The following is a 23,762-nucleotide window of genomic DNA, read 5'->3' as shown; positions in this document are numbered from 1 at the left end:
AACAATTCTCCACAAAATACCTGTAGCTAGCTAAAACACGAGATTTAACCATGTCAAATGATTGTTTTAGCAACCCATGTCTACCAGTGAGGACAAGTTTGCTGTAAGTAAGCTAATGTTAGTTATGAGTTAGCAAACTAAGGCAATTGCAAACATAATACTATAGCTTTCTGATTTGTCCACATTCCACTATAACACAAGTTTCTGTGTACAAAATGCAGCTTTAGCTTAACTTATAGACTTGTTAGCTGTTTACTGTTGAAGACATCATGACACCCATGCTCCAACCTCAACCTTCAGCTGTATTGCCATCATGAACCAGGCAGCCTTTTTGACTCAGTGAGTATCATACTATCTTACCACTTAGCTAAGTAGCAGTACTAGACAGACTAGCTCTGGGGAGTTTACTCCCCGGAGTCCTTATGTTTCTTCTTCGCAGAGCTATGCTCTGCAATTCTCTGCATTTCCCGGCCGCATCCTGCTGCGTCCTGCTGCATCCGCAGCATCCACCCGTGCTCTGCAGTGCCACGTTACATCCCGCAACGCCCTGCTGTGATGTTCCTATGCACAGAGTAGTCAGGATCCGGTATAGGAGACTGCACTACTCAGTATGACACGATGTGCCCTGCTATGACATGAACTTCCACGATAACCTTCGAAGTCACTGTGACTTCTAATGTGACTGTTATCACCACTGTTCATCACGCCCCCAACCGGCCCGTCAGACACCGCCTACCAAGAGTCTGGGTCTGCCGAGGTTTCTTCCTAAAAGGGAGTTTTTTCTTGCCACTGTCGCAATAGCCACTGCTAATGCTTGCTCTTGAGGGAATTACTGTAATTGTTGGGGTTTTGGAATTTATAGAGTGTGGTCTAGACCTACTCTATCTGTAAAGTGTCTCGAGATAACTTTTGTTATGATTTGATACTATAAATAAAATTGAATTGAAATTGAATTGAACTAGGGGGTGGTATCGGCTGGTATGCAAGGGTTCAAAATTAACTTTTTGCCCACCAGCCAAATGGCTAGTAAATGTTCAAATTTTACCACTCAATAGATTACCATTGTTTTTTGGCTGGTGAGTGAATCAACTCCACCAGCATTTGGCTGGTAAATGGTGCTAATTTTGACCCCTGCTGGTACTGTATGTTCTTGTGTAGAAGGGGAGTGCAAGGATGGGTGGTGTCCGGCTGATTGTGGTGGTCAGGTCTAGTTCTCAAAAGACCAGGGCTGATTCTTTACCCCAGTCCAGCTCTGCACATTGACAAATCATAGGAGGACTTTGTGCAAAAATGTCCAACTTTCCTGTTTTGTCATTGTCATTGAAGTCTGGTTCAAGTGAGCTTCTTGCTACGTCACATACCTCACATGTACAGTATTATCTAGCACTGACAGCAAGCCTGCTGCACATGAGGATTGTACATAGTATAATGTGTTTAGCCTCTTAAATGGTTGATATTTAGGGAGCTAGAGCAAGTTTCATTTGTTGTCATCGAAGTGAATGGCAATTACACAGGCTTATGATAATGATTAAAAAAAGACTCTATAACTCTCTTTTCCTGAATCAGCTAATATTCTAGATTACTAAATCCTAATTTGTTGATGTTTTTTTAATCAAGAATTAAAGCAAGTACTTTTAGCAATTTGGCGCCCCTACAGTTTGAGAGTGTAATTCACTTATACGCCGCTCTCGTAACTATAGACATGCATTTGTTATGATTACATTACTTATGGTCAAAAACTAGCGAGTAGACAACTTTGCTTACACAGCCAAATATCAAGCAAATGCAACAACACAAGCCATGGCAAGCCAGCTAATATTACTAGTGCAACAGCATGGCAGCTTGCCGTCTGTCTGTCAGGTTTTTATTTTCCTCTGTCACCAGGAATTACGGAGGGACCATTCTCCCTATGACAAGTCAGAGTAGCATCAAAATGGTTTTTAAAGCAGTTAAAAAGGTTACACAATGTGAAGTTGATGATGCTCTCTTCTTCTTCTTCTTCTTCTTCTTCTTCTTCTTCTTCTTCTTCTTCTTCTTCTTCTTCTTCTTCTTCTTCTTTTGGTTTTATGGTGGGTTGCAACCATTACTTATAAGGTGCATACCGCCAACTACTCTACCGGAGTATGTAGAATGACATATTGTCCCTGGACTACTTTACATCATTAGGTAAATAACTACTTAATTTAATAATCATTAAAACAAAAACAAAAAGATACAATCAAAACATAACTCACTAAATTCTATAATATAATCCTATCTCCTTCAAATATTCCACAACTGCTTTCTGTGTCCTGTACCCCACCTTCTGTTGTTCTCAGAATACCCACAAGGTTCCATTCTCTTCCTGCCTTACTAATCTCTTGAGCTAATCTTAGCCTCTCTTTCCTATACTTTCCACATTGCATGAGGATATGTTCCGCATTCTCTGTATTTTGCATTCAGAGCATTCATCTGATAACAATTTCCATGGCAAAAACAAAGTTTTATTTAATCCTGTGTGGTCAAACCTTAGTCTAGTTAAAGCTGTCTCCTCCCTTATGTTTCCTCTAAACACACCCTGTCTATTAAGGGTTTTCTGCACGCTTTAATATTTTCTTCCACTCTTAGGACTGAAGGACAGCTATCAAATCAACACAGCATACCACTCTGTCTGGGCTTACTTCCTCCACCCACTGTAGGCCTATGATGACTGCCATCATTTCTGCTGCATTTAAACAGCTGATCAGGTATTCTTTTCCCTATGTTAACATTTGTTGATGGTATATAAATTCATATGCCTACTTTATCCTTTTCATCTTTGGACCCGTCTGTATACATATCTAAATAACTAAAATATTTGCTTCTTACATAATTACTTGCCTATCTCACTCTTTTTCCCCCTTTTCTCTTTAATTCCATCATATTTAGGTCTATTTCAGGTCTAGGGAATAGCCAGAGGGTACATTACTGTGTAGTGCTCTCATTAGCAGGTGCACATGATCAATACTCCACCAGGTGTTGGCAATTTGGACCTTTACCAAGTATGATTTGTAGGAGGGGTGAAGCCATGGGTTCTTTATATTTTTAATGTACCTTTTGTTCCAGTCCAAGTAAAAAATCTCTAGTCTGAATGTAATGTTGAAGAGTAGCCTAATTGTGCAGTTAAAACTTAAATGAAAAATGTGCCTTAGTTCGTAGTTGTTGTTTTTTTTGTGTGTTGGCTGGGGGAACTCCTCTGTCTGTCTTTTTGTTTGTATTTGTTCAGTCAGTAATAGCTTTGCTCATTGAATGAGGCAGATTGAAAAAACAGAGCTCTGAACCAAGTTTTTAGATTGTTGTTGTTGTTGGTACTCCTTATCAAAGGGTTTTAAAATCCATACCCAACACAATGGTTTGGCGATTAGTTACTACAATGAAGCACATCTCTCTGGGCATAACAGGGATCATACTCATAGCTCAGAGAAATTAAGATTCTAAAAGCTGTACCTACTCTTAGTTTTAGAATTGACTGCTCAACTTAAAGTGCATAGACCTGATTTAGAGGTCAGTGGTGACTCCTCTATAACGTATTGCAGTGTAGCAGACAATTGATTTGACGCTGTCTCTGTTGTTACTACATTTGAGTCTGCCTCTACAGCATCTCTGTCACTTTAAATAAAGGAGGACATCTCACTGAGGCCTCACTAAACAATGTGGAGAACATCAGTGCGGTATAGTCTCTTGACTATGTGGCTTGTGTGGGTAGTGTGAAGTGCATTGTTTTACAGCTTGACATGCATGAGGTTAAGATATATATATATATATATATATATATATATATATATATATATATATATATATATATATATATACATACATACATACATACATACATACATACATACATTGATTTTTACGCATTGCTAACATGCACAAATATGTGGCAGCAAGCCATTGTAGTGTTACTCACATTGTTCCCCTGAGCATTATGGGCAGGAAACAAACTGTCACAAACATAGAGAATTTGTGAACACGACTTCTTTTACCATAAGCTGCACTTGCTGGTATTTGTATTCTTTTTTTTTTTCTCTTATTTTAATCTTCTGGGGACTACATGTATGAATAAAAAACATTAATGTTAAGGAAGAAGAAAACTGTTTTGTACCAGACTTAGTTACAAGCTACTTTCCATGCAGTTCCTGCAGGTATAGACAAAAACAACATGCATAGAGAGACCTTTTGAAAGAAATGTGCATTGCATGTTGAATATGATTTACTTTGAGAATAACATATAAAATGGGTGTCTGGTCAGAGAATAATGAATCTTCCTTTTAATACTGAAATTTTAGTAAGAAACCTGTTTTTCGTTCTCGCACCTTGTCTTTTTTATTTCTGGCAAACCAGAAGTGAGGAGAAAAGCCGACACTCTAACTAGCATGTTTACACAGTTAGAAAGGTGGTTTGATCCACTCTCATATCTCTTTTGAAGATAACCTTGATATCCTATTTCTGTGGCCTTGCACTCTCTGAGGTTCCACCAGAGCTTTTAGACGATACCTCTCTACCTAAGAACATCACTCAATCTGAGCTCACATCAACTGTCATCACATCTACCATAAATGCTTTCAAAAAATTCACTTGTCACCTACCAGGAGACCCCTTGGCATCTATATTTCAAAAATACAATTAAATAAAATGCCACATTAAGAAAAAGCTGAAGACTTTGTTTGATGTCATCATGCCCCCACAACAAAAAGCTACTTTTATTTGCCCTTCAAGCCCCATGCAACAGGAACGAGTCTGCAGATTTGGATCCAGTCCCTTCAACACGTTGTGCATACTAATATGATCTCATCCAGCCATTTACTTTAACCAGCACCTTGCAAAGACTTATACAGGGAGACACACAGGCCCATACCTACATGTCAAAAGTTGTTTTATTGAACATGCAGCACTTCATCAGTGATGTTCACATTTAAAATTTATGGGTAAATTAATGGGTGTCCAGGTAGTTGATCTCCCTACTGGGAGATGTAGAAGCATTCGTCTCTTTTCCCACAGGGAGGTAGACTGAGTCTCCCATGCCTAAAGCCATACTGTATGAGTCTCTAATGTAATGGTAGGAAGACGCAGATAGAGCATATATCACTCCATGCTGAGGTGTTCTCCCACCATCCTCTACAATTTCTTGCCCCGGCTGGATCAATTGTCTTCTAAATGGAGACCGTAAATCAGCTCAGGGTTGACAAAGTACCAAACTCGTCAAGGGCAAGGGTAGCGCTGTCTTACTGTGTTTCTCCATAAAATAAAAAATAAAAAAGAATATATATATATATATATATATATATATATATATATATATATATATATATATATATATATTTTTGTGTGAATACTAAATGTGTTTTTTTAAATTTTTTGCTCCCTCCCTCTTGATTGATTATTCAGACAGACATTTTTGTAGTGGCCCTACAGACATGTGCTACAAAACAACAATGACCAATCACTTGAAGTGGCATTTAATATAAAATAGCAATGCTAGATAAACTCCAGTAAATGGTAACTGAGCAGGGATAACAGGCTTGTGTGCCAGTTTAATATGCTCGCCAACACTTTGTTTTCACACTCATGTTAAAATAGGCCATTAAACAGCATTTGGTATAACAGATGCTGTGAAGATAAAGGAAAAGTAATGTACAGGGTATGTGACACACTTTTGTGTCTCACATGAATGAGCATTGTGTTGTCAAAAATTTGTTACGGCTTTGGTAATAGAAATGTCATTGATGCTGTTACGATTCATTGCTATTCATGAGCAGTAGATCTCATAAGGTCATCTCAATAAAGGGGCTTGAGACTCTGAAGAGGCTACTCCAACAATAGACTTAAGAGAGCCATGGCCAGCCTTAGCCCCAATCTTTGATTAAAAATCACATGTGCCTGCATTAATAAGGGACCACCTAATTTAGGTAGAGCTATAGTCATTCCAGTGGCTTAACAATAAATACATCCGTTAATTAGAAAAGGAAGAGATCCTGTTTAATAAAAATGAATAGTACAGCTGGCCAGTTGGGGGCATTTCTGTGTTCAATTGCATGTTCTCCCTGGATTTCTTTATGAATATTTACTTATAAATAGTGAAATACTAAGGTGTAAAAGCTAAAAAAAGTTTTCAGGAGCTTTAAAGAATAACAGCTCAGGAAAATGTGCAGGTATGTTTGTGTGCATGACTGCGTGTACTTTAGATAGGAAGCTTGCATTGCTGCTTAAAATGGCGTGCTATGCTGTAAGGATTTGTTATCACTCCTCCTACTCCTTTCTATTCACCTGACATTTCAGCAATGAAGAGAGGAAGCAGACATGAAGACTTAGCCTTCATACATTATTAACTGCACGGCAGCAGAGGGGAGAGGCCCTGGTGGAGGGAAACTGCAGCAGCTCTATAGATATCAATCCTTTGAGACGCTTTAAAGACTGTTCTCCTTCAGTTGAGTTGAAATGGATTTATCAGACCCTATAGAGCAACAAATTGAAAGTCTGATATGTTTATGTAGAGTATGATCCAAGAACAAAGTTCATCAAGTTCATTGATTTGACATGAATGCATCTGCAAAGTACAGTATTTTGTAGTTTTGGGCTTATACCGGTCCCGGAAAAATAGCAAGTTAGCAAATTCTAAATATATATTTTAAATCAAAACTAATTTAACTAACTGAATTCACTAGTGAACATTTTGACTTCATGATTTGACTTTGACAATTTCTCTCATCTCTGTTATATTTATTTTATCCCACCCTCACAATGGTACCCAGAACAGACATATAACAAATGACAGAATAATTAGATGAGATTCTTTGTTAAAGGTTGCCAAGCATTACCATCATAATAGAAATGTAATTAGTAATAACACCTACGTAGAAAGTGGAGACTGTCACAAGGGTTAGCGACATTCTAATTTCCTTTTTTTTTAACCCCAGCATTTAGCGAATTTGTGGTGTTGTAAGGCTCGCTGCGGCTTTGAATAAGTCTTTATAGCTTTGTCGAATGAAATAATGTGAACCGCCTATCTGGGTATTTTTGTACGTGCTGGAATTATGGGTTTATTGAAGCTGTATAATTGCATTTTATTGTTTCTTTCTTTCACCTCTCCCTTCCTCTTGTGGCTCATACCCCATCTGCGCTAGGAGGAAAGTCCTTTTTTATTTCTATTTTACTTCTGTACAGTAAATTTGATCCCCTTTCATTATGCAAATCAATTTAATTTCAGCTAAAACCTGGAGAGAGCAAGTGAGGGAGACTTGGCGAGAGAGGAAGATGAATTGGAAAAAGATGAAAAGGAAATACAACAAAATGCATACGAAATGAAGCATTAGATTCTTGCTGGATCTAATTTCAATAGATTGAATCTTCCATTTTGTTTCCTGTTCGGCCTTTTTATCCATGAAGCATTCCAACTTGATTTAGGTTGACACCTGTTTTGCCCTAAAACAATTGCACCCCTTGCCCAATGTTGGAGGGTGAGAGACAGATGGAGCTTTAGGATAAACTGTCTCAGTGATTACCCTCTCTGTCTTGTATAGTAAGTCAACATTATAAATCTCAGCAGAGACAGTGGACCAGTATCCAAGCCAATTACTTTCTCAATGACCTGGCTCATGTAATATTTACAGCGATATAGTGGGTTCTACTTACTTAAAGTCTATGAAATTTTGATGTGGAAATAATAAAATTACCATCTTACATTTTCAATATTGCAAAGGAGGCTTTGTGGCAAGAAATGTTTATACAGCACAACTTTTAAACAATTTTCTTTAGTAGTTTTCCATTTTGCGAATTGAGGTTTTTCTGCAAAAGTTTATTTTTTTTTTTAATTTGCTTTGATGTTTATTTAATGCAGACCACACAAGCTCAGTCTGGCATGTTTACCACTGAAGTTTCCTCTAAATGGCTGCTCTGTTCCTCCTACACCCTGACAAATTTAATTACTTTTACAAAAGAGTTCAAGCAGTTTGCTAAGTGATGTGAAGGCAACAGGCAAGACCCCATGGTGGGAAGGTTACAGCTCCTCTCCACATGGGTGTGTGTGTGTGTGTGTGTGTGTGTGTGTGTCTGGACGCTGCGATGTCTATAAGCTGTCTCAGCTGGCCGGTCTGCCCACACCAACCAACTGCCTGCCCCAACCAGGCTGCTCTCATGAACCATTCGTACATAGCTACAAAATGTAATGCACCGTAGTATGTACACATCCATGTATTTGTTGCCGTATGCACCACGTTGAGGGCTGCTGTATAAGACCGTTCGGGTCTGCATAAAGTAGGGATGAGGTCTTTAAAAAAAAAACATGGCTTTCAAGCGGGGGAGCTGAGTTTCCATCCCGGGGAAACCATAAGACTATCACCCAGTAAATGCATGTTTGTGTCCCGGGAGTACTACTTAAGGGGGCAACAATCTCTTTTTAATCTTAACTACTCGTTTTGGTGCCTAAACTTAACTCTTGTCACCGTATGACGGTTATGCTGCTAAGTCGATCAGGACCTCACGGTGCTCTCTACCCGGCTCAGTCACCTTGTTTTAGCTAAACTTGACTGCAACGGCCGCTTAAACGTGCTCTGTAGCAAGCTCACAGTAACCTTTTCTCGGCTAAACTTGACTGTCATGTGTATTTCGTAGGATATCATACACATTGTTGTGCACAAGTTTTCGTAATTTATCATACAAACCCATTCATGAGTAGGGATGCACAGATTTTTTTCAGTCCTGATACCGATACTGATGCCTGGGCTTTGTGTATCTGTCGATATCCGATACCGTTGTTGAATTAATAATACACTGTATCAAAAACTGGATCGGCCGGTGGATCTGTTAATTTTTCCCATCCCCGATCCAGCTATTTTGTCAATATCGGGACCGATATCCGGTCTTAATATTGGATCGGTTGTGGACACACACACACACACACACACACACACACACACACACATACACACGCACAGCCAAGTCTTTCTTTCTTCCTCTTTTCTTTTTCTTTTCCCTTTCTTTCTTTCTTTCTCTCTCTCTCTCTCTCTCTCTCTCTCTCTCTCTCTCACACACACACAGACAATTAATGCCTTTGGCAAGGTTATTACTCAGTCTCATGTGTCCCTTGATCCCCCTCTCTTCTCTACTTTTTGATCTATTCTCTTTTTGTATGAAGAATAATGAGGACGTCATTGCAGATATGTACATCAAAGAGGTCCAACATCATTTTCATGAGTGTGGAAGGGTTTGTGTTTTAGTGCATAGCTGTTTAAAAAAACTGGATAGTGAACATTTATATCTGACATTTGGCATTCATTTATTCATTCATTCAGTTGTCTGCATCTAAGGCATCTCAATCAAACACCAAACACACAAAAAATACTGATAAATAGCAATTGCTAGGACATATACAAAAGTTTTTTTTTTTTTTTGGTATTTGTGCCTTGGCTTCAACCAAGAACAAGTGCTGCCAGCTCCTGTTTTTTTGGCTTTCGATTGACAAGCTTTTCTGCTCAGGGATTTTAAGTCATATTTTTAGAAATTGAATTTTGTGGTTCCTTAAGAGGGGAGGTTATTGGATCAAGTGTGCATTGTAAATATTTGTCCAATGCTATTGTGACATTGGTTGATTTACTGTGTTTATACAGCCTGACAAAGCTTGAGGGTTAGCAGTCTGAGATAAAGATCAGACTTTAAAATCATCTGTAAAACATATCTAAACAAATCATTAACATTTTCTAAGTCTATTGTGATCCAGTATTAGCTCTTTCTCAATTATAGTACTCCTTTGTCTCTGGAGTTTATCTATTGGGACCCCCCGATGCTAACTGCACTTACCATTCTGATACGTCTGCTAGTCGCGTGTGCTAGTGCACAACAGACTGACACCGAGTTCAGAAAGGACACCTAAACTGTAGTTGCAGAGCGTGCTCAAACATGTAGACTATGGCTAAATCCCTCCACTGTTTCTAGTGATCTTGATGCACACGGCTCTTTCACCGGTCATCCAGATGCTAGAATGTACTAGTCACTGCATGAGTCTCAACATAGTGCAGACATGAGCAGCATTTTTTTTTAACTTTTTAAGTGGGTAAACCATGTGAAATAAAATATTAATCATAACAGTATTTTAACATACTTTAAAATGATTCCAGAGTGGGATTTTAACCCACCATCCAGCTAATTTAAATAGCTTACCTTACTGTATTGTGTAAACAGCTTCATTTAATAAAATATATTTAAAAAAGTTCCGGTAGCACTTTATAATAACTATCCATAATTCATCATTTATTAAGCATTAGTTAACTATTAGTTAATGGTTTGTTACTTATTAATTTTTCATACATAGTTCACTAATGCTTAATAAATGATGAATTATGGATAGTTATTATAAAGTGCTACCAAAGTTCCTTCACCGAGACTATTTTGCTGCGTCTGGAGCTTAGTGCTGCCCAAGATGATTGTGATTGGTTTAAAGAAATGCAAACAACCCAGAGCGTTTGCTATCCTAGAATGTATGCATGTGTGATGTAGCAACACCTTACTCCAGCTCTGACTCAGCGCTGTGTAGATCTGGCAATGCGAGACTCTGTCTGTTGTGACTTTCAATGAAACTAATGTATCTAAATAAGCCACTGATGCCTGAACTTTTGGATGCGTTTTTGGGCTAAAAATAAACCAATGTCAAGTGTGCTGCATAATTCTGTCTTTGGCAATCCATTTATTCAGTTATGTATGTATGTGTATATATATATATATATTAGGGCTGTCAAAATTAACGCGTTAATTTTTGCGTTAATCTTTTAATATTTAACTCGTTAAAAAAAATTAACGAAATTAACGCAGCTGTGTTTGTTTACTTCATGTGGCGGCTGAGAAACGTAATACGTCTACATAACAGCAGGCGGCGCTACTCTATATTGTTGCCCAAGTAATGAAAACCGGCAGCTGATTGGACGAACGCGTCACATGGGTTTGTTTTCTCCGGATATTGAGAGCCAGACTGTCATGGCGGCCGTTCAGAATACAATCTCATATTGTACTAAAATAGTTCACTGAAACATATTTCTGAAAACATTTTAAGCGAGAAATAGGCCGTGCAGTTGCTGAATCTGTCTTCATTTCAGCTCAACAAAGGTCAGTTTAGAAGATTTTCGTCAGATTTTGAGACTAGTCACCTCACTCCGCTCGCCATTTCCGGGTGAGTCCCGACTGCCCTGCCGCCAACTGAACATAGCCTCGTTGGAGATGAACTGCACCTCGCCTGTAAAGTAGACGAGAGCAGGTGACAGCCGGGGACGGTGACAAAAATCTGCTCTCAAGTCGTACAGTTTCTAGCCGTTTCAGCAGCCTTCAGCAGGACTAAATAAGCCAAATTGTTGCTGCTGTTGTTCTGAAAGATATTAAACATTCTGAACTTAGCAGAACCTTTCCTTGTTTGGTTTTTTCTTCATATTTGCAAAGTTAAATGATTTAGCATTTAAATATCCATTATTATAAGCTTCAGTCTCAATTTAAAAAAGCGATTAATCGCGATTAATTACAGCAAATTGTGCAATTAATTAGTTAATTTTTTTTAATCGATTGACAGCCCTAATAAATATATATATATATATAATATATGCAACACATGCTTAATGAAAGTAATGTTCCACAGACAAGAGTTAAGTTCTCGCGTGAACCGGTTTATTAAAGCACTCCGAACAGTGCAGAGATAGGCTGAATCTCATTTCTCATCTTACCCCTAGCCCTTGTCCCTTGAAACCAAGTGGTAAGAGCTAGGGGTGAAAACATACCCCTATGAAATGAGACGCCACTTGGTTACATCATCATACATACTTAGGTTTTTTTTGCAATAAATATTTCTATACACACTGCATGGTGTGTTGTATATCCGTTTCAGTTATCACTGTTTTGAATGTCATTGATGTTCAGAAACACTTTCTTTGTTAACAAAAATCATAACATAACAGGCAAAAACATTATATGAATGAATGAATGAATTACACATGATTACTGCTCGTTTTCAGCCCGAAAGTGGATCAGCTGCTGGGTTTCCTCCGGCGTCCCTGTGTGATACAGGACGGTATATGTAAAGCATGTGTCTAAAAAGCAAGTCAATATATCAAACGAAATTTGCTGCTAATGGAGTTAAGTTAACACTGTAGAAATGCATGGAGTCCTTTCAAGGCAGAGAAATGCAGGACTGTTGTGCAAATCGGCAATTTAACGTTAATGTTAGCGTTAGCATAGCAAGTTAGCGATTTTTTAAAACGTTTCAATTACAAATATAGTTGCAAATATATATGTACAGGACTGCGTAGAGCACAAAACAAGACTTTGGTAATTTTTAAATCAATTCTTTAAGCCGAAAATACTTACATTTATGGGTCTCTCTGGTCGACCTGGCAGCCATGTTCCTTGTTGAGCAACGTATCTGGATACCCTTGCTGGCCAAGTAAGCTCGCGTCCTTGCTTGGTTTCAAGGGGTATCTAGCCCTTCCCCTTAGCCCTACCCCTAGATCAAAATTAGTATTGGGACAGCCCTTACTCTCACGTGAACGCGCAAAACGAAGGGGTAGGGGGAAGGTGTAAGACAGAGAAATGAGACGCAGCCTTAGTCTATATAGCTGACGTTTTATTTACGGGATTGTTCCGGTGCCGCTGGAGGTTCTGCCGGATGTCCATTACCTTGTTTTTTTTTTGTGTTGGCATTCTAAACTACGGTCGATTCGGGAAACATCCTTTCGAGTTAGAACCAACAATCAAATTATATTTATCTTTTTTTTGAGTAAAATTCTCTTCACACACTCCACAGCCATTTTAATTCCAGAGTTTGCCTCCTTACGTGCGAATGTTCCACCAAAACAAGTTCCTTCCGAGACTATTTTGCAGAAGTGCCGCTTAGCGCCTCCCAAGATGATTGTGATTAGTTTAAAGAAATGCCAATAAACCAGAGCATGTTTGTCTCCTATCCCGGAATGTTGTGTGGACTAGCTAGACCTGCAGCGCTGTCGAGGAAGGTCTGGCAATGTGAGACTAGTGCCGAGAAAACTTCCAGATGTGTCGCATGTCTCACAGAAAACAGCCCTGGCAGAGAGATGGGAGATGATGGAGCGTGCATTTCTTTAAATTTTTATGTCTTTTTGTTGTCTGAAGGATGTTTTATTCTATTTTCTTATCTGACTCTTGTTATGTGAAGCACAGTGGTCAACTTCTGTTGTGTTTACTAGTGCTATATAAATAAAATGAAATGAAATGATAGACTGGCTCTGCTAATCCAGAACTCCCAATTGTACAAAATCATTAAAAAAATAATTGATGCATGGTGTGTGCAGGATTATGGCTGCTGGTGCTCCTGCCTTATAGAGCAACAGAGTTGGTGTTTTGTTTGTTAATTTATTCAAAACAAACATAATGGTACTTTGCTTTGGTCCCATAAACTATCCCATATTGCTTAATTTATAAGTCATAGTGGAAGCTTTCAGTTTAAAAGGATACAACAATTTTCTCTGTCCATTTTATAAAACAAATAAGTTTGATCAATCTAGGTTTACTTTATTGAAGCTGTGGGAAAACATGGGTCAATAGGAAAGGTTTTTATTTTATAATTTATTAATTCTTAGTATGAATGACCTTTTGCGTTGGATCAAAACAATCCTTGCTCATGGAGCTTCAACTCCTTAATCCAGTGTAAATCCAACAAGACATTTTCATTATACAGACAACCAGCATACAATATTTGCCCTTTGCTGAGTTAGCTGGTGCGGTAGTAGCTGGAAAGTGGCTATGCCACACAATTAATTATCAGTGTTTGTACATCATTCATTTTTATTAAAGCCAGCTGTGAGTGTGAGTGAGATGATTCTCTCCTTGCACTGATAAAATAGATAAACAGATCATTAGGCTTGGCCATGTCCAGAGAGAAAAAAGTAGATGCTTGCAAAAAGGTTAAAATTAAATAATAAACTCTAATCAATGTTCTGTAATGTAAAGACGTTCCTCTGAATAATTCAGAATTGAGATGATGTCTGGAAACAGACTCTGACTCAGACAGAGTGGACCTCTTAGATTCAGCACAGGCAATCAATTATATGCTTGTCAAAGCGGAAGGGTCGGTTAAATTATGGACAAGTACCAATCATTACCATAAACTGTGTGGTTCATTAGCCAGTATCCTCCATATCATTTCATTAACTTAAAATGCCCCTATTAGTACACATATCTTAGTGTCATGAGGCACGTACATCTTGCTGGGGAGATGTATGACCTCGATCAATGTCTATCTGTCTAAATATTTTAGAGTCGGCTAACTATTGCCTGTGATTTTCAGTCTAAAATCTTATGAGCTATGCTCATATTACTTCTAATAATAGTCTGTGTAGATGACTGTCCACTTATACGCTGACAATACATCACTAGTTTACCGCTGTTCTCATAAACTGTGAGAGAAGCTTTTGCTTTATAATGTAAATGGATTTCTTTATGGTGTGCTGATGGATCATCTGCTGTAGAGCTGCACTATGACATTCAAGGTATAACCAAGATTAAATCCTTTGAATAATTGCATTACAACCCCTAGTATATGAAATACTGCCAAATCCAGCTTTTAACCACAACAGCACCCAAGGAATTTACCTCCGGCATTCAGTATCACCATTGTTGTATTTGTATTCACAGTGGCCTGTAATTGCCATGATAAGTGCAAATAAGTGCAATTAACAAAGCATGGTAATTGCCTCCCATCTCTCTCCCTCTGTTTGTCTTTCTCTCTCTCTTTCTCTCTTTCTGTCTCCCTTCCCTAACGATCCTCTCATTTTGTTAGACAGATCTGCTAAAGATTAGAATCTGGGACCAGGACGACAGCATAAAATAAATAATGGTCATTAGAGCATGTTCAACCAATGCAGCACTGTGAAGTAACTACTAATTTCCTGCCTACACGAAGCCTCCATGGGTCTGTGGCTCCAATGCTTTTTTCCCCAATGAGATTTATAGATGAGTAAAAATAGGGATGTGAATCTGATTTATAACAACAAAGCTCTTTGGCTGGATCTTTCTGCCACGGTGCCCATGGCCCTCTCAGGAGAGCTTCACCTGGCATTCAGCCACCAGCCACTCAATCTCTCCCTCCCTCTCTGTGTTTTTATGGTTCTGTGGCACAGAGCTAATTTCAGTCAATTTCTGAAAAGCACTCTGTCGTACTGTGAAATGGGTCTCCAAAGAGATCATACGGGAGGAAGTTTCTGGTTGATGGGATGTTATTCTATATTACAGCATTTTTTAGATTTACTGTTTGGCAACAAATATTTTAACAAAATTTCTAACCTTCCCGTATTTATAATGTAGAAGAATATTTCACATTATGCTGCTTCCCACAAGCATCGGTAAAGTAATTAATTTAGCATGAGCTGAGAATTATCAGTAAGATGCTGTTGACTAATCCTATTTTAAATAAATTATAGTTTAGCTGAAATCTAGACACAGTCCTCTGTGTCTGGGTCAAGTAAGAAACAATTTAAAAATCATCCGTTTTTTTCCTTAATTATAATGAGCTTTGTTGCTCATATTCAGTCATGTGTAAATGCAATGGGCAAAACATTAGAAACAAACATTGAATATAATGCAGCTCAAAAGAACACAAACTAACTATGGCTCATACAATTGATAGAGCTAAAATAATAAGAAGCTTTACATTGCAGTGGTGTTGTATGGGATTACATGACATTGCACAGGTGTGCCTCATAAACAGGTAGAAAGTGTCAGTGACATATTGGTGAACATTTTGGTGTAAACAACACAAGTAAGTAAGTAAGTAAGTAAACTTTATTTAAATAGCACCTTTCACAGACAAAAGGGGTCACAAAGTGCTTTACAGTAAAACAAAAACATAGCAAAGACAACAAATACAAAGCTATATGGCTAATAAAATGCTTGTCTAAAAAGATGAGTCTTCAGGTGTTTTTTAAAGGTTTCCACAGAATCCAAAGCTCTCAAGGCTAAAGGGAGAGAGTTCCAGAGCCCTGGGGCCACCACCGAAAATGCACGATCACCTCTTGTTTTAAAACGTGTTCTAGGAACAATTAAGAGCTCCTGACTTGAAGACTTCAAAGAGCGACCATAAGTGTGTGCGTGCAGTAGTTCCTGGATGTACGAGGGAGCTTGGCCATGTAAGGCTCTATAGGTAATAGTTAAAATTTTAAAATTCACTCTAAAACCAATCGGTACAACAGCTTCAAAAAAGATGGTACCCAGCATGGACAAAGTGACGCTGTAGACTTCCACGAAGACCAGTGAAGTCTATTAGAAGCAATTTTCCGGTGATGGCTGAGCGTACTGCGCAGCCTCAAACTGAGCTTGATGACGTAGATGTGACGTGAGCAACCTGTCTGAAAGTCTTCTGGTAGCTGTGCCAAGAGAAAGCTCAATCATTCAATCTTGCAGAGACTGATAGCGTAGGTATATGTAAGGAGATAACATAGGTACAGGCTAATTATTGCTAATAAACTGCCTGCGAGCTTCTCCTGACTATAAGGTAATTTGAGAAACGTGAGATACAAGGTAACGGAGCCTTTTATACATTGTCGTGTTTCTTAAGAAATAAACAATGGACAAATAGAATCTTTAAACGCTTCAGATGTAAAGTTATTTGCTGTCAAAGGGACGCCAAAATGAATGGCAGTCAATGGAATGCTAATGGCAGGTGATTGCTTGTTAGCATCAAAATGTCTCCATAGGAGGTACGCTTTGCGGATGCTCGCTTACCCCCTTGATGCCAAACCCTCTATTCACCGGTGTGCTCATTTAAACTGAAAAAGGCATTGCTTTGGTAACCCTGGCAACGCTTTGCTACATCCACTCACCACCAATCAATTTACTAGATAATGTTTTCATTATTAATGTCAAAATTACCATAAATGATGATGGTGACGTTCAAAACACACATACAATCTGATGAAAATATAGAGTTACATATAGAGAAAACACAGATAACCTCAAATACTATTACATAAGTTATGATTTTAATGGAGTCAGTCAGGAAAATGAACAGGGCCGCTATTTTGGACTCTATACGAAGTAGAATAAGACATGCCTTTATTTATCCCGCAAGGACCTATACATGCACTATAGGAGTATTTTTAACAATCCTGTCAAATTACTTGAGATACATTTGTAGCCCATTACTAATGTAAAAGGAATACTAAATGTGCACCTAATGTTAGAGAGTGTGTCAACAAGGAGACCATATGTCCTCAAAGCTGTGTGGCTTAAGCCCCTACATGCCGCTCGCAGCTGTTGGCATGAGCTTGCACGTTTACAGTGGCATATTTACACCATGTGTGCAGGCCTGGTGAGTATCTCTCAAACTTTTAAACATCACTTTTTGTGGATGTGCCAACTGCACACACAGCTGATTGTTGATGACTGATTGTCAGCATGAGCTATACTCAATCCATCCTCCTATAAACCACAGCAGCACCCAAAGGAAACAACACTAGAAACCAATGGGAATGCCAAGGTTTGCACAGTGTTTATTATCTTTTTGTTGTTTTGTTTTTTACAGACAAATTTCCGTGTCACACTACTTCACAGAATGTAAATGTCAAATTAAAAGACAATCACTAAACACACTTAGAAATCGACATTTCATCAGCACTGTGCAAAGGCAATACGAGGATCTTTGCATCAAAGCATAAAGTCACAAATGGAAAAATATGTACCTATAGATTTGAATAGTGCATACACATCTACTGAGGAGATACACAGGGCCAGCGTGTATCTGCCCTTAGGATCTTCGTCTCTCTTGTTTAACAGGAGAGGATACACATGTTGGAAGTAATTTTCTTTTCATTTTCTTTAATTTCTTAAACTTACCTGCCATTGCACAGAAATGTGAAAGCTTAGAGCGATCAGGGAGATTGGGAGGCTTAGATTTATGTGTGAATTATTTGATTCATGCCAAGAAATCTCCACAAAAATCCAGCCCTGTAAAATGTAGAGTGGAGGCAAGCAAACACTGCCAATTTCCTAATTGATGGTTTGGTTATGTTGTTTCAAAATGAATATGACAGTGATTTACTGATGTTAGAATACACCATTACTATTTATATACTTTTTATATATCTCTTTGGAACTAAGCTGCAAATGTCTTTCACACTGACTTTTTCTGTTTAGTTGTTAAAACTATTTGTTGTTGCGAGTCATTGTTCGGCTAATTTGGAACTTGAGAAGGACAAGCTGTATGTCACTGCACAACAAGCTTCGTGCACAGTACTCTAGTCACATACTGACCCTGGAGAGCACGGCAAGGATGAATGACTGTGATAATACAACCGGTCTCCCGGCAACAAGGAGGCAGTTCCTTTTGACTAGATAAAAGCCAGGGGATGAAAACATTAAGTAAATTAATTGAAAAGACCCCCAAAAACGAGGATTGAGAGATATGTATGCAGGCCCTCCTGTGGGGAGATGTATCAAGAAAACAAGGGAGAAAAAAAAACTAATTTTCTCTCAATTATGTATCAGGCTATTGTTCCATGGACAGTCTCATATAATGTTGGTGGCTGGGGACTCACTTGTACGTGGAATATCTTCAAATGAGACCTGTTTTGTTTTCTGACAATATTATTTTGCTTAACCATTACAGTTATTCTGCAAAATTGCAAATCTGCATTTGAATGACAATTAATAACAATACAATGTTGATTGAATGATTGATTTTGTTATATGACCTGAAATAAGTCATTTCACTTAACAAAAGTCTATTGATTTTTGAGGGCATAACACCTAAGTAATATATAAAAAAATCAAATGATGATACCAGGTTTGAGTACTTAAATTAAATTGGCCTATATAATGTACAATAATCAGCAATGTGGCCCCCCACCTTAATATAACTTGTTAAATGCATAATACCACTACAATACTGTTTCCATTATTTTCAGCAAAGTTAAGCTACAAAAGATTGCCACTACTTAGTTGCAAACCTAACACAAATATAGCTGCAAGCAGCAATGAGGGAGCCAAGCAGTACACTAGCAGGAATGGCGTTGCCATGGCATGAGCAAGCACTCACAGCAACTTTGATGGCAATTGGATAAAGAATGGCTGAGATATCAGCTCATTTACTTTGTTACAGTGCTCCTAGATGCCAAATTACACCAATGTCTCACAATCAAGTGCCAAGTCCCTGTACCAAAGCTGAATCCCAATCCTCCCCTTATCCCTAACCCTTTCTCTTAACCCTTGTTGTGCATGTTCACGTGAGAGCTAGTGCTGTCCCAATACTCGTCTTGATCAAGGGATAGGGCATAGGGGAAGGGCCAGAGGTCCCTTCTGACCAAGTAAGGACACAAGCTCACTTGGCTAGCCCAGGGCCAGCCAGGGGTATACAGATATGTTGCGCAACAAGGAACATGGCTGCCAGGTTGACCAGAGAGATCCATAAATCTAAGTATTTTCGGCTTAAAGAATTGATTTAAAAAATATGAAATCTTGTTTTGTGCTCTACAGTCCTGTACATACATATTTGCAACTATATTTGTTATTGAAACGTTTTTAAAAATCGCTAGCTTGCATTGCTAACAGTAACGTTAATGTTAACGCTACATTGCTTATTTGCACGACAGTCCCGCATTTATCTGCCTTGAAAGGACTCCATGCATGTCTACAATGTTAAGTAAACTCCATTAGCAGCGAATTTCGTTTGATATCAGTGCATAACACTACTTGTTTTGGAGACATTGATACGTCCCTGTGTCCTGTATCACACAGGGACGCCTGAGGACTCCAACACATGATCCACTTTCAGGCTGAAAACGAGCAGAAGTTTCTAAAATCAAAATATGCTGCAAAGCAACTATGGGAGTGAGTCATGCATTCATGTTGTAGCCATTCATTATTGTATTGGTACAGTATTATTGTAATGCATACCTGTTCATGTACCTGTACATTGTTGTTGGTTATGATACAGGAGGGAAAGGTTCCCTGGCTAACAGGCATCAGACTGTGGTCTGGAATTTCTGAATAACTGTAGGTTTTTTGTGGTCTTGCGTGTCTTTTTTGAGTTTTATACATTTGAGTGCCTTTTTATATATGTGTGTGACATGTAAGTTATGGTTTTAATAGTTGATAATGGTTCTGTAACATAATGTATTTTTATATAATGTTTTTGCCTGTAATACAGTGATAACTGAAACAGATATACAACACACCATGCAGTGTTTTTAAAAATATGTATTGCAAACAAACCTAAGTAGTACACAGATAAGAACATCTGCACCACCAAAGTAAACATAAAAGAACTGTAAAATATATACATCATCTTGGAATTTTGTGATCAATACTGTATGGTGACTTAACCGTAACCAAGTGGTGTCCCATTTCATAGGGGTATGTTTTCACCCCTAGCCCTTGCCTCTTGGTTCAAGGGACAAGGGCTAGGGGTAAGGGGAAGGGATAAGGGGAGGATTGGGATTCAGCCCAAGTTTAGCATTAGTACATCAAAGCGTTGCTGAGATATGAGCTCACTTTCTTTATTGCAGCGCCCCCATCAAAGGTCAACAAAATTATTTTCTGTCCTCGGGATTGGGTCTTGAGTCCATGTACAAAGTTTGGTTTCGATACATGAAAGCAATGCTGAGATATGAGCTAATTTCCTGTAACTCTAGCGCCCCCTAGTGGTCGAAGGTCACCACATTTATTGTGTGTCCTCAGAATGGGGTCCCGAGTCCATATACTAAGTTTGGTTTCAATACGTAAAAGCATTGCTGAGATTTGAGCCTATTTCCTGTGAATATAGCGCCCCCTAGTGGTCAAGAGACTCCACATTTCTTGAGCCTCCTCCTAATTGGGTTATGAGTCTAAGTATTGAGATTGGTTTTGATAAGTGAAAGCCTCCCTGAGATATGAGTTCACTTCCTCTTTAGCGGCTTTGCCGTCGATTTCGATTGGCTGTGAAGGGCAAACGCTTTCAAATTTCAAATAGTCAATCTCATGAATGCAATGCCAACTTTTACCCATTCGTGGCGCCAGACTGCCTGTGGTGCAGACCTAAAACTTGGTGAAATTAATTATGGGACTGTCCCGAATCAATATGCCAAATTTCCCAACTTTTTACTGTATGGTATTATGGGCTGCCATAGACTCCCATGGCAGAGGAAAGAAAGAAGGTCGATTCACTAATAACCCCCAAAAATACAATTAATGCAATGATTCTTGCCACACTTCCTGCCTCAAGTTACATAAAAACATGCACTGTACCATTCTTAAAAGCTTTTGAAAAAAAAGTGTTGAATGGCTTTTTGCTTCCATTAGGATTGTGACTTTCTCTTACACTTTCAGCTGCTATTTGTTTGGAGATTTTGCATTACTGTCACCGCCACTGTTGATGGATTGATGGAATTTGGTTTGTAGTAGTGATGCCATGAATCTTATGTATTGCAGTGGATTCTAGTGTAGCAAACGAGATTGACACTTTTCACGATTTCTTTTGAAAGAAAAGTGAACTTTTAAAATAAAAGTTGACTTTTACAGACATATTGCGTAGTGTTTTCAGCACAGATAAATAAGCCACCCTATCTTTAGTGCTTGACACAGAAGTAATGGTTCCAATTGTCTCTTCTATATTCTCTTAATCACCATAACATCTCATCAAGAATTCTCCTGCATTGTCTTTGTTTATCAGTTGCCAGCACAATCCTGTAACACTCCATACTTTCTCATTTTCTCCCTTGAACAATCATCTGACATGAATCTCATTAAAGCAAAGGCATTGTGGGACAGAGAGGCCGACATATCAGCGGCGAGCTCTATTATTATAATTTTTCAATCACTGTGAAGATTGATGTGTTGAGAGCTGTTTCTCTATCTCCCCTCCAGATCTGACTGACTCTTTGGGCCCATGAAGAGGCTGGGTGGCCCCTCATTAAGCACATTCTGGATTACAGCTCCTGGCCAAGGCTATTTCCAACAACATGCTAGTGCATTGTAATGAGCCTCTTTGTGTGCTGCACAAACACACTCAATCTCCCACTTTAATCACCGAGGAGGAGATAGGCTACTCCTCCAGCCCTCCAGCCCTCAACAGGAGCAGTGAGAGGAAAGTGGGATTTGCAAGTTCCTCCATCCTCTGATGACATATAATCTTCTTGGGAGATGAGTGTTCTGTCACAAAGCTCTGATTGACATGTTTAGCATGATGGAGGGAGTTAGGAGCAAAAGCTAGGAGAAATGCTGAAATGATTCACAGGGTGGACAGTGATCCTTCGGCTGTCTGGTCATTCTGTCGGCCGTGTAGCTGCAGATCATCTGTACGTCAAACAGCTTAGGGGGAGATTCAGGACATTGTGGGCAGTTCATATGGTGTGTTAGTCTTCTGCATGTACAGCTTGATTATATTTATGACATTACATTCAGAGCATACTGTAGAATTTCTCTCCTCAAAAAAACGACATTAATGATTTTTAGTATTAGTTAACTTAAAAAAAACATACATTGTAAAAATGTTAAAACAAACTTCACAATCACGCTTGTGAAATCCACAAGTGTACTGTAGACTAATTTATAAAACAGCCTGCAGGCACAGTATCTGCAGGCTGCCTTGAGATGAGCATCGAGTGCTTTGTGGTAACAAATCGCTGAACAACAGCACTCTTCAGTACCAACCACAATGAGACAAATGTTCAGTATGGTCAGGTGACAACACTAAGCACCACCAGCATACAGCCGAGTTAGTAGATATGGTTTAAGTAAATGAGTGGTATCGTCAGCGTTTCACACAGGCATTTCTATAAAGAATGCAATTGTTATTTGTTATTGAACCATTATGGAACCAACTACCTGACTAATCTTAAAGAGCAAGACAACTATTTTACAAATGGAGAAAATGCATATTTTCAATTTCAGCATTTAAACATTTTAAAAGGTGAAATATTGCAGATTGCGGAAAAAAATAGACAAAGCATTCATGTCATTCTGCAATTTATTGTTACTCACCTCCACTCCATCAGAAACCTCTATAAGACTAACAAAGGCAGCTGTGATCACTAAGTGTCTAAAGGTCCAGACACACCGAGCCGATAATCGGCAGTTGGACAGTCTGGCGAGGTCAGTGACTCGAGTCTGTTCGATGTGTGTTCCATGCCATCATCCGTCGGAGGGGCCATCGGCCTTCATCTTGGCTGATTTGACATGTATAATCGGAGGGGCGGGCACTGCCAGCAGTTGGACTCAAATAACCCATCTGATTGGTAGAGTGCTAACTCGGAAACGGAGAGCGGAATGAGCGTGACTAGAGTCTCTTAAAATCTGACGAAAATCTTTTAAACTGACCTTTGTTGATCTGAAATGAAGACCGATTCAGCAACTGCATGGCCTATAATGTTTTCAGAAACACGTTTCGGTGAACTATTTTAGTACAATATGAGCTTGTATTCTGAACAAGCCGCCATGACAGTCTGTCTTTGAATTTCCGGAGAAACCAGACCCACGTGACTTGTTCGTTCAGCTGCTGGTTTTCATTTTTGGGCAACAATACAGATTAGTGCCACCTGCTGTTATGGAGATGTATTATGTCTCGGTGCTTTGGTGTGTTCCGACGCACTTTTTTGACCAACTTGGGGAGACTGATCAGTCCAACTGCCTTTTCTGCCGAGGGTCGGCTGTCTGGTAGGTGTGTCTGGGCCTTAAGTCCCTAATTCAATCCAAGTGGGGGCCTGTGTTTCATGTACCCCCCTTCCCACTATAACAGCTGATTAAGGCACCACACAGATCTCCTGTATGGAAGA

At 38.9% G+C, this 23,762-nt stretch overlaps 1 long non-coding RNA gene across 2 annotated transcripts; it reads left to right on the top strand.

Moving 5' to 3' along the window:
- On the top strand, positions 1 to 23,277 carry LOC114554425 (uncharacterized). Of its 2 annotated transcripts, XR_003692416.1 has the most exons (4): positions 1 to 103; positions 222 to 339; positions 2,608 to 2,726; positions 21,856 to 23,277. It is a non-coding gene; the product is annotated as an uncharacterized LOC114554425 (long non-coding RNA). The 2 variants fall into 2 exon arrangements; XR_003692415.1 differs by having other exon boundaries at positions 1 to 339.
- The last annotated feature ends 485 nt before the right edge of the window (positions 23,278 to 23,762 follow it).

The sequence above is a fragment of the Perca flavescens genome, chromosome 4 (genome assembly GCF_004354835.1).
Source record: "Perca flavescens isolate YP-PL-M2 chromosome 4, PFLA_1.0, whole genome shotgun sequence".
NCBI lineage: Eukaryota > Metazoa > Chordata > Actinopteri > Perciformes > Percidae > Perca > Perca flavescens.
Note: the sequence above shows the minus strand (reverse complement) of the source record. Positions and strands in the feature narration are given on the sequence as shown.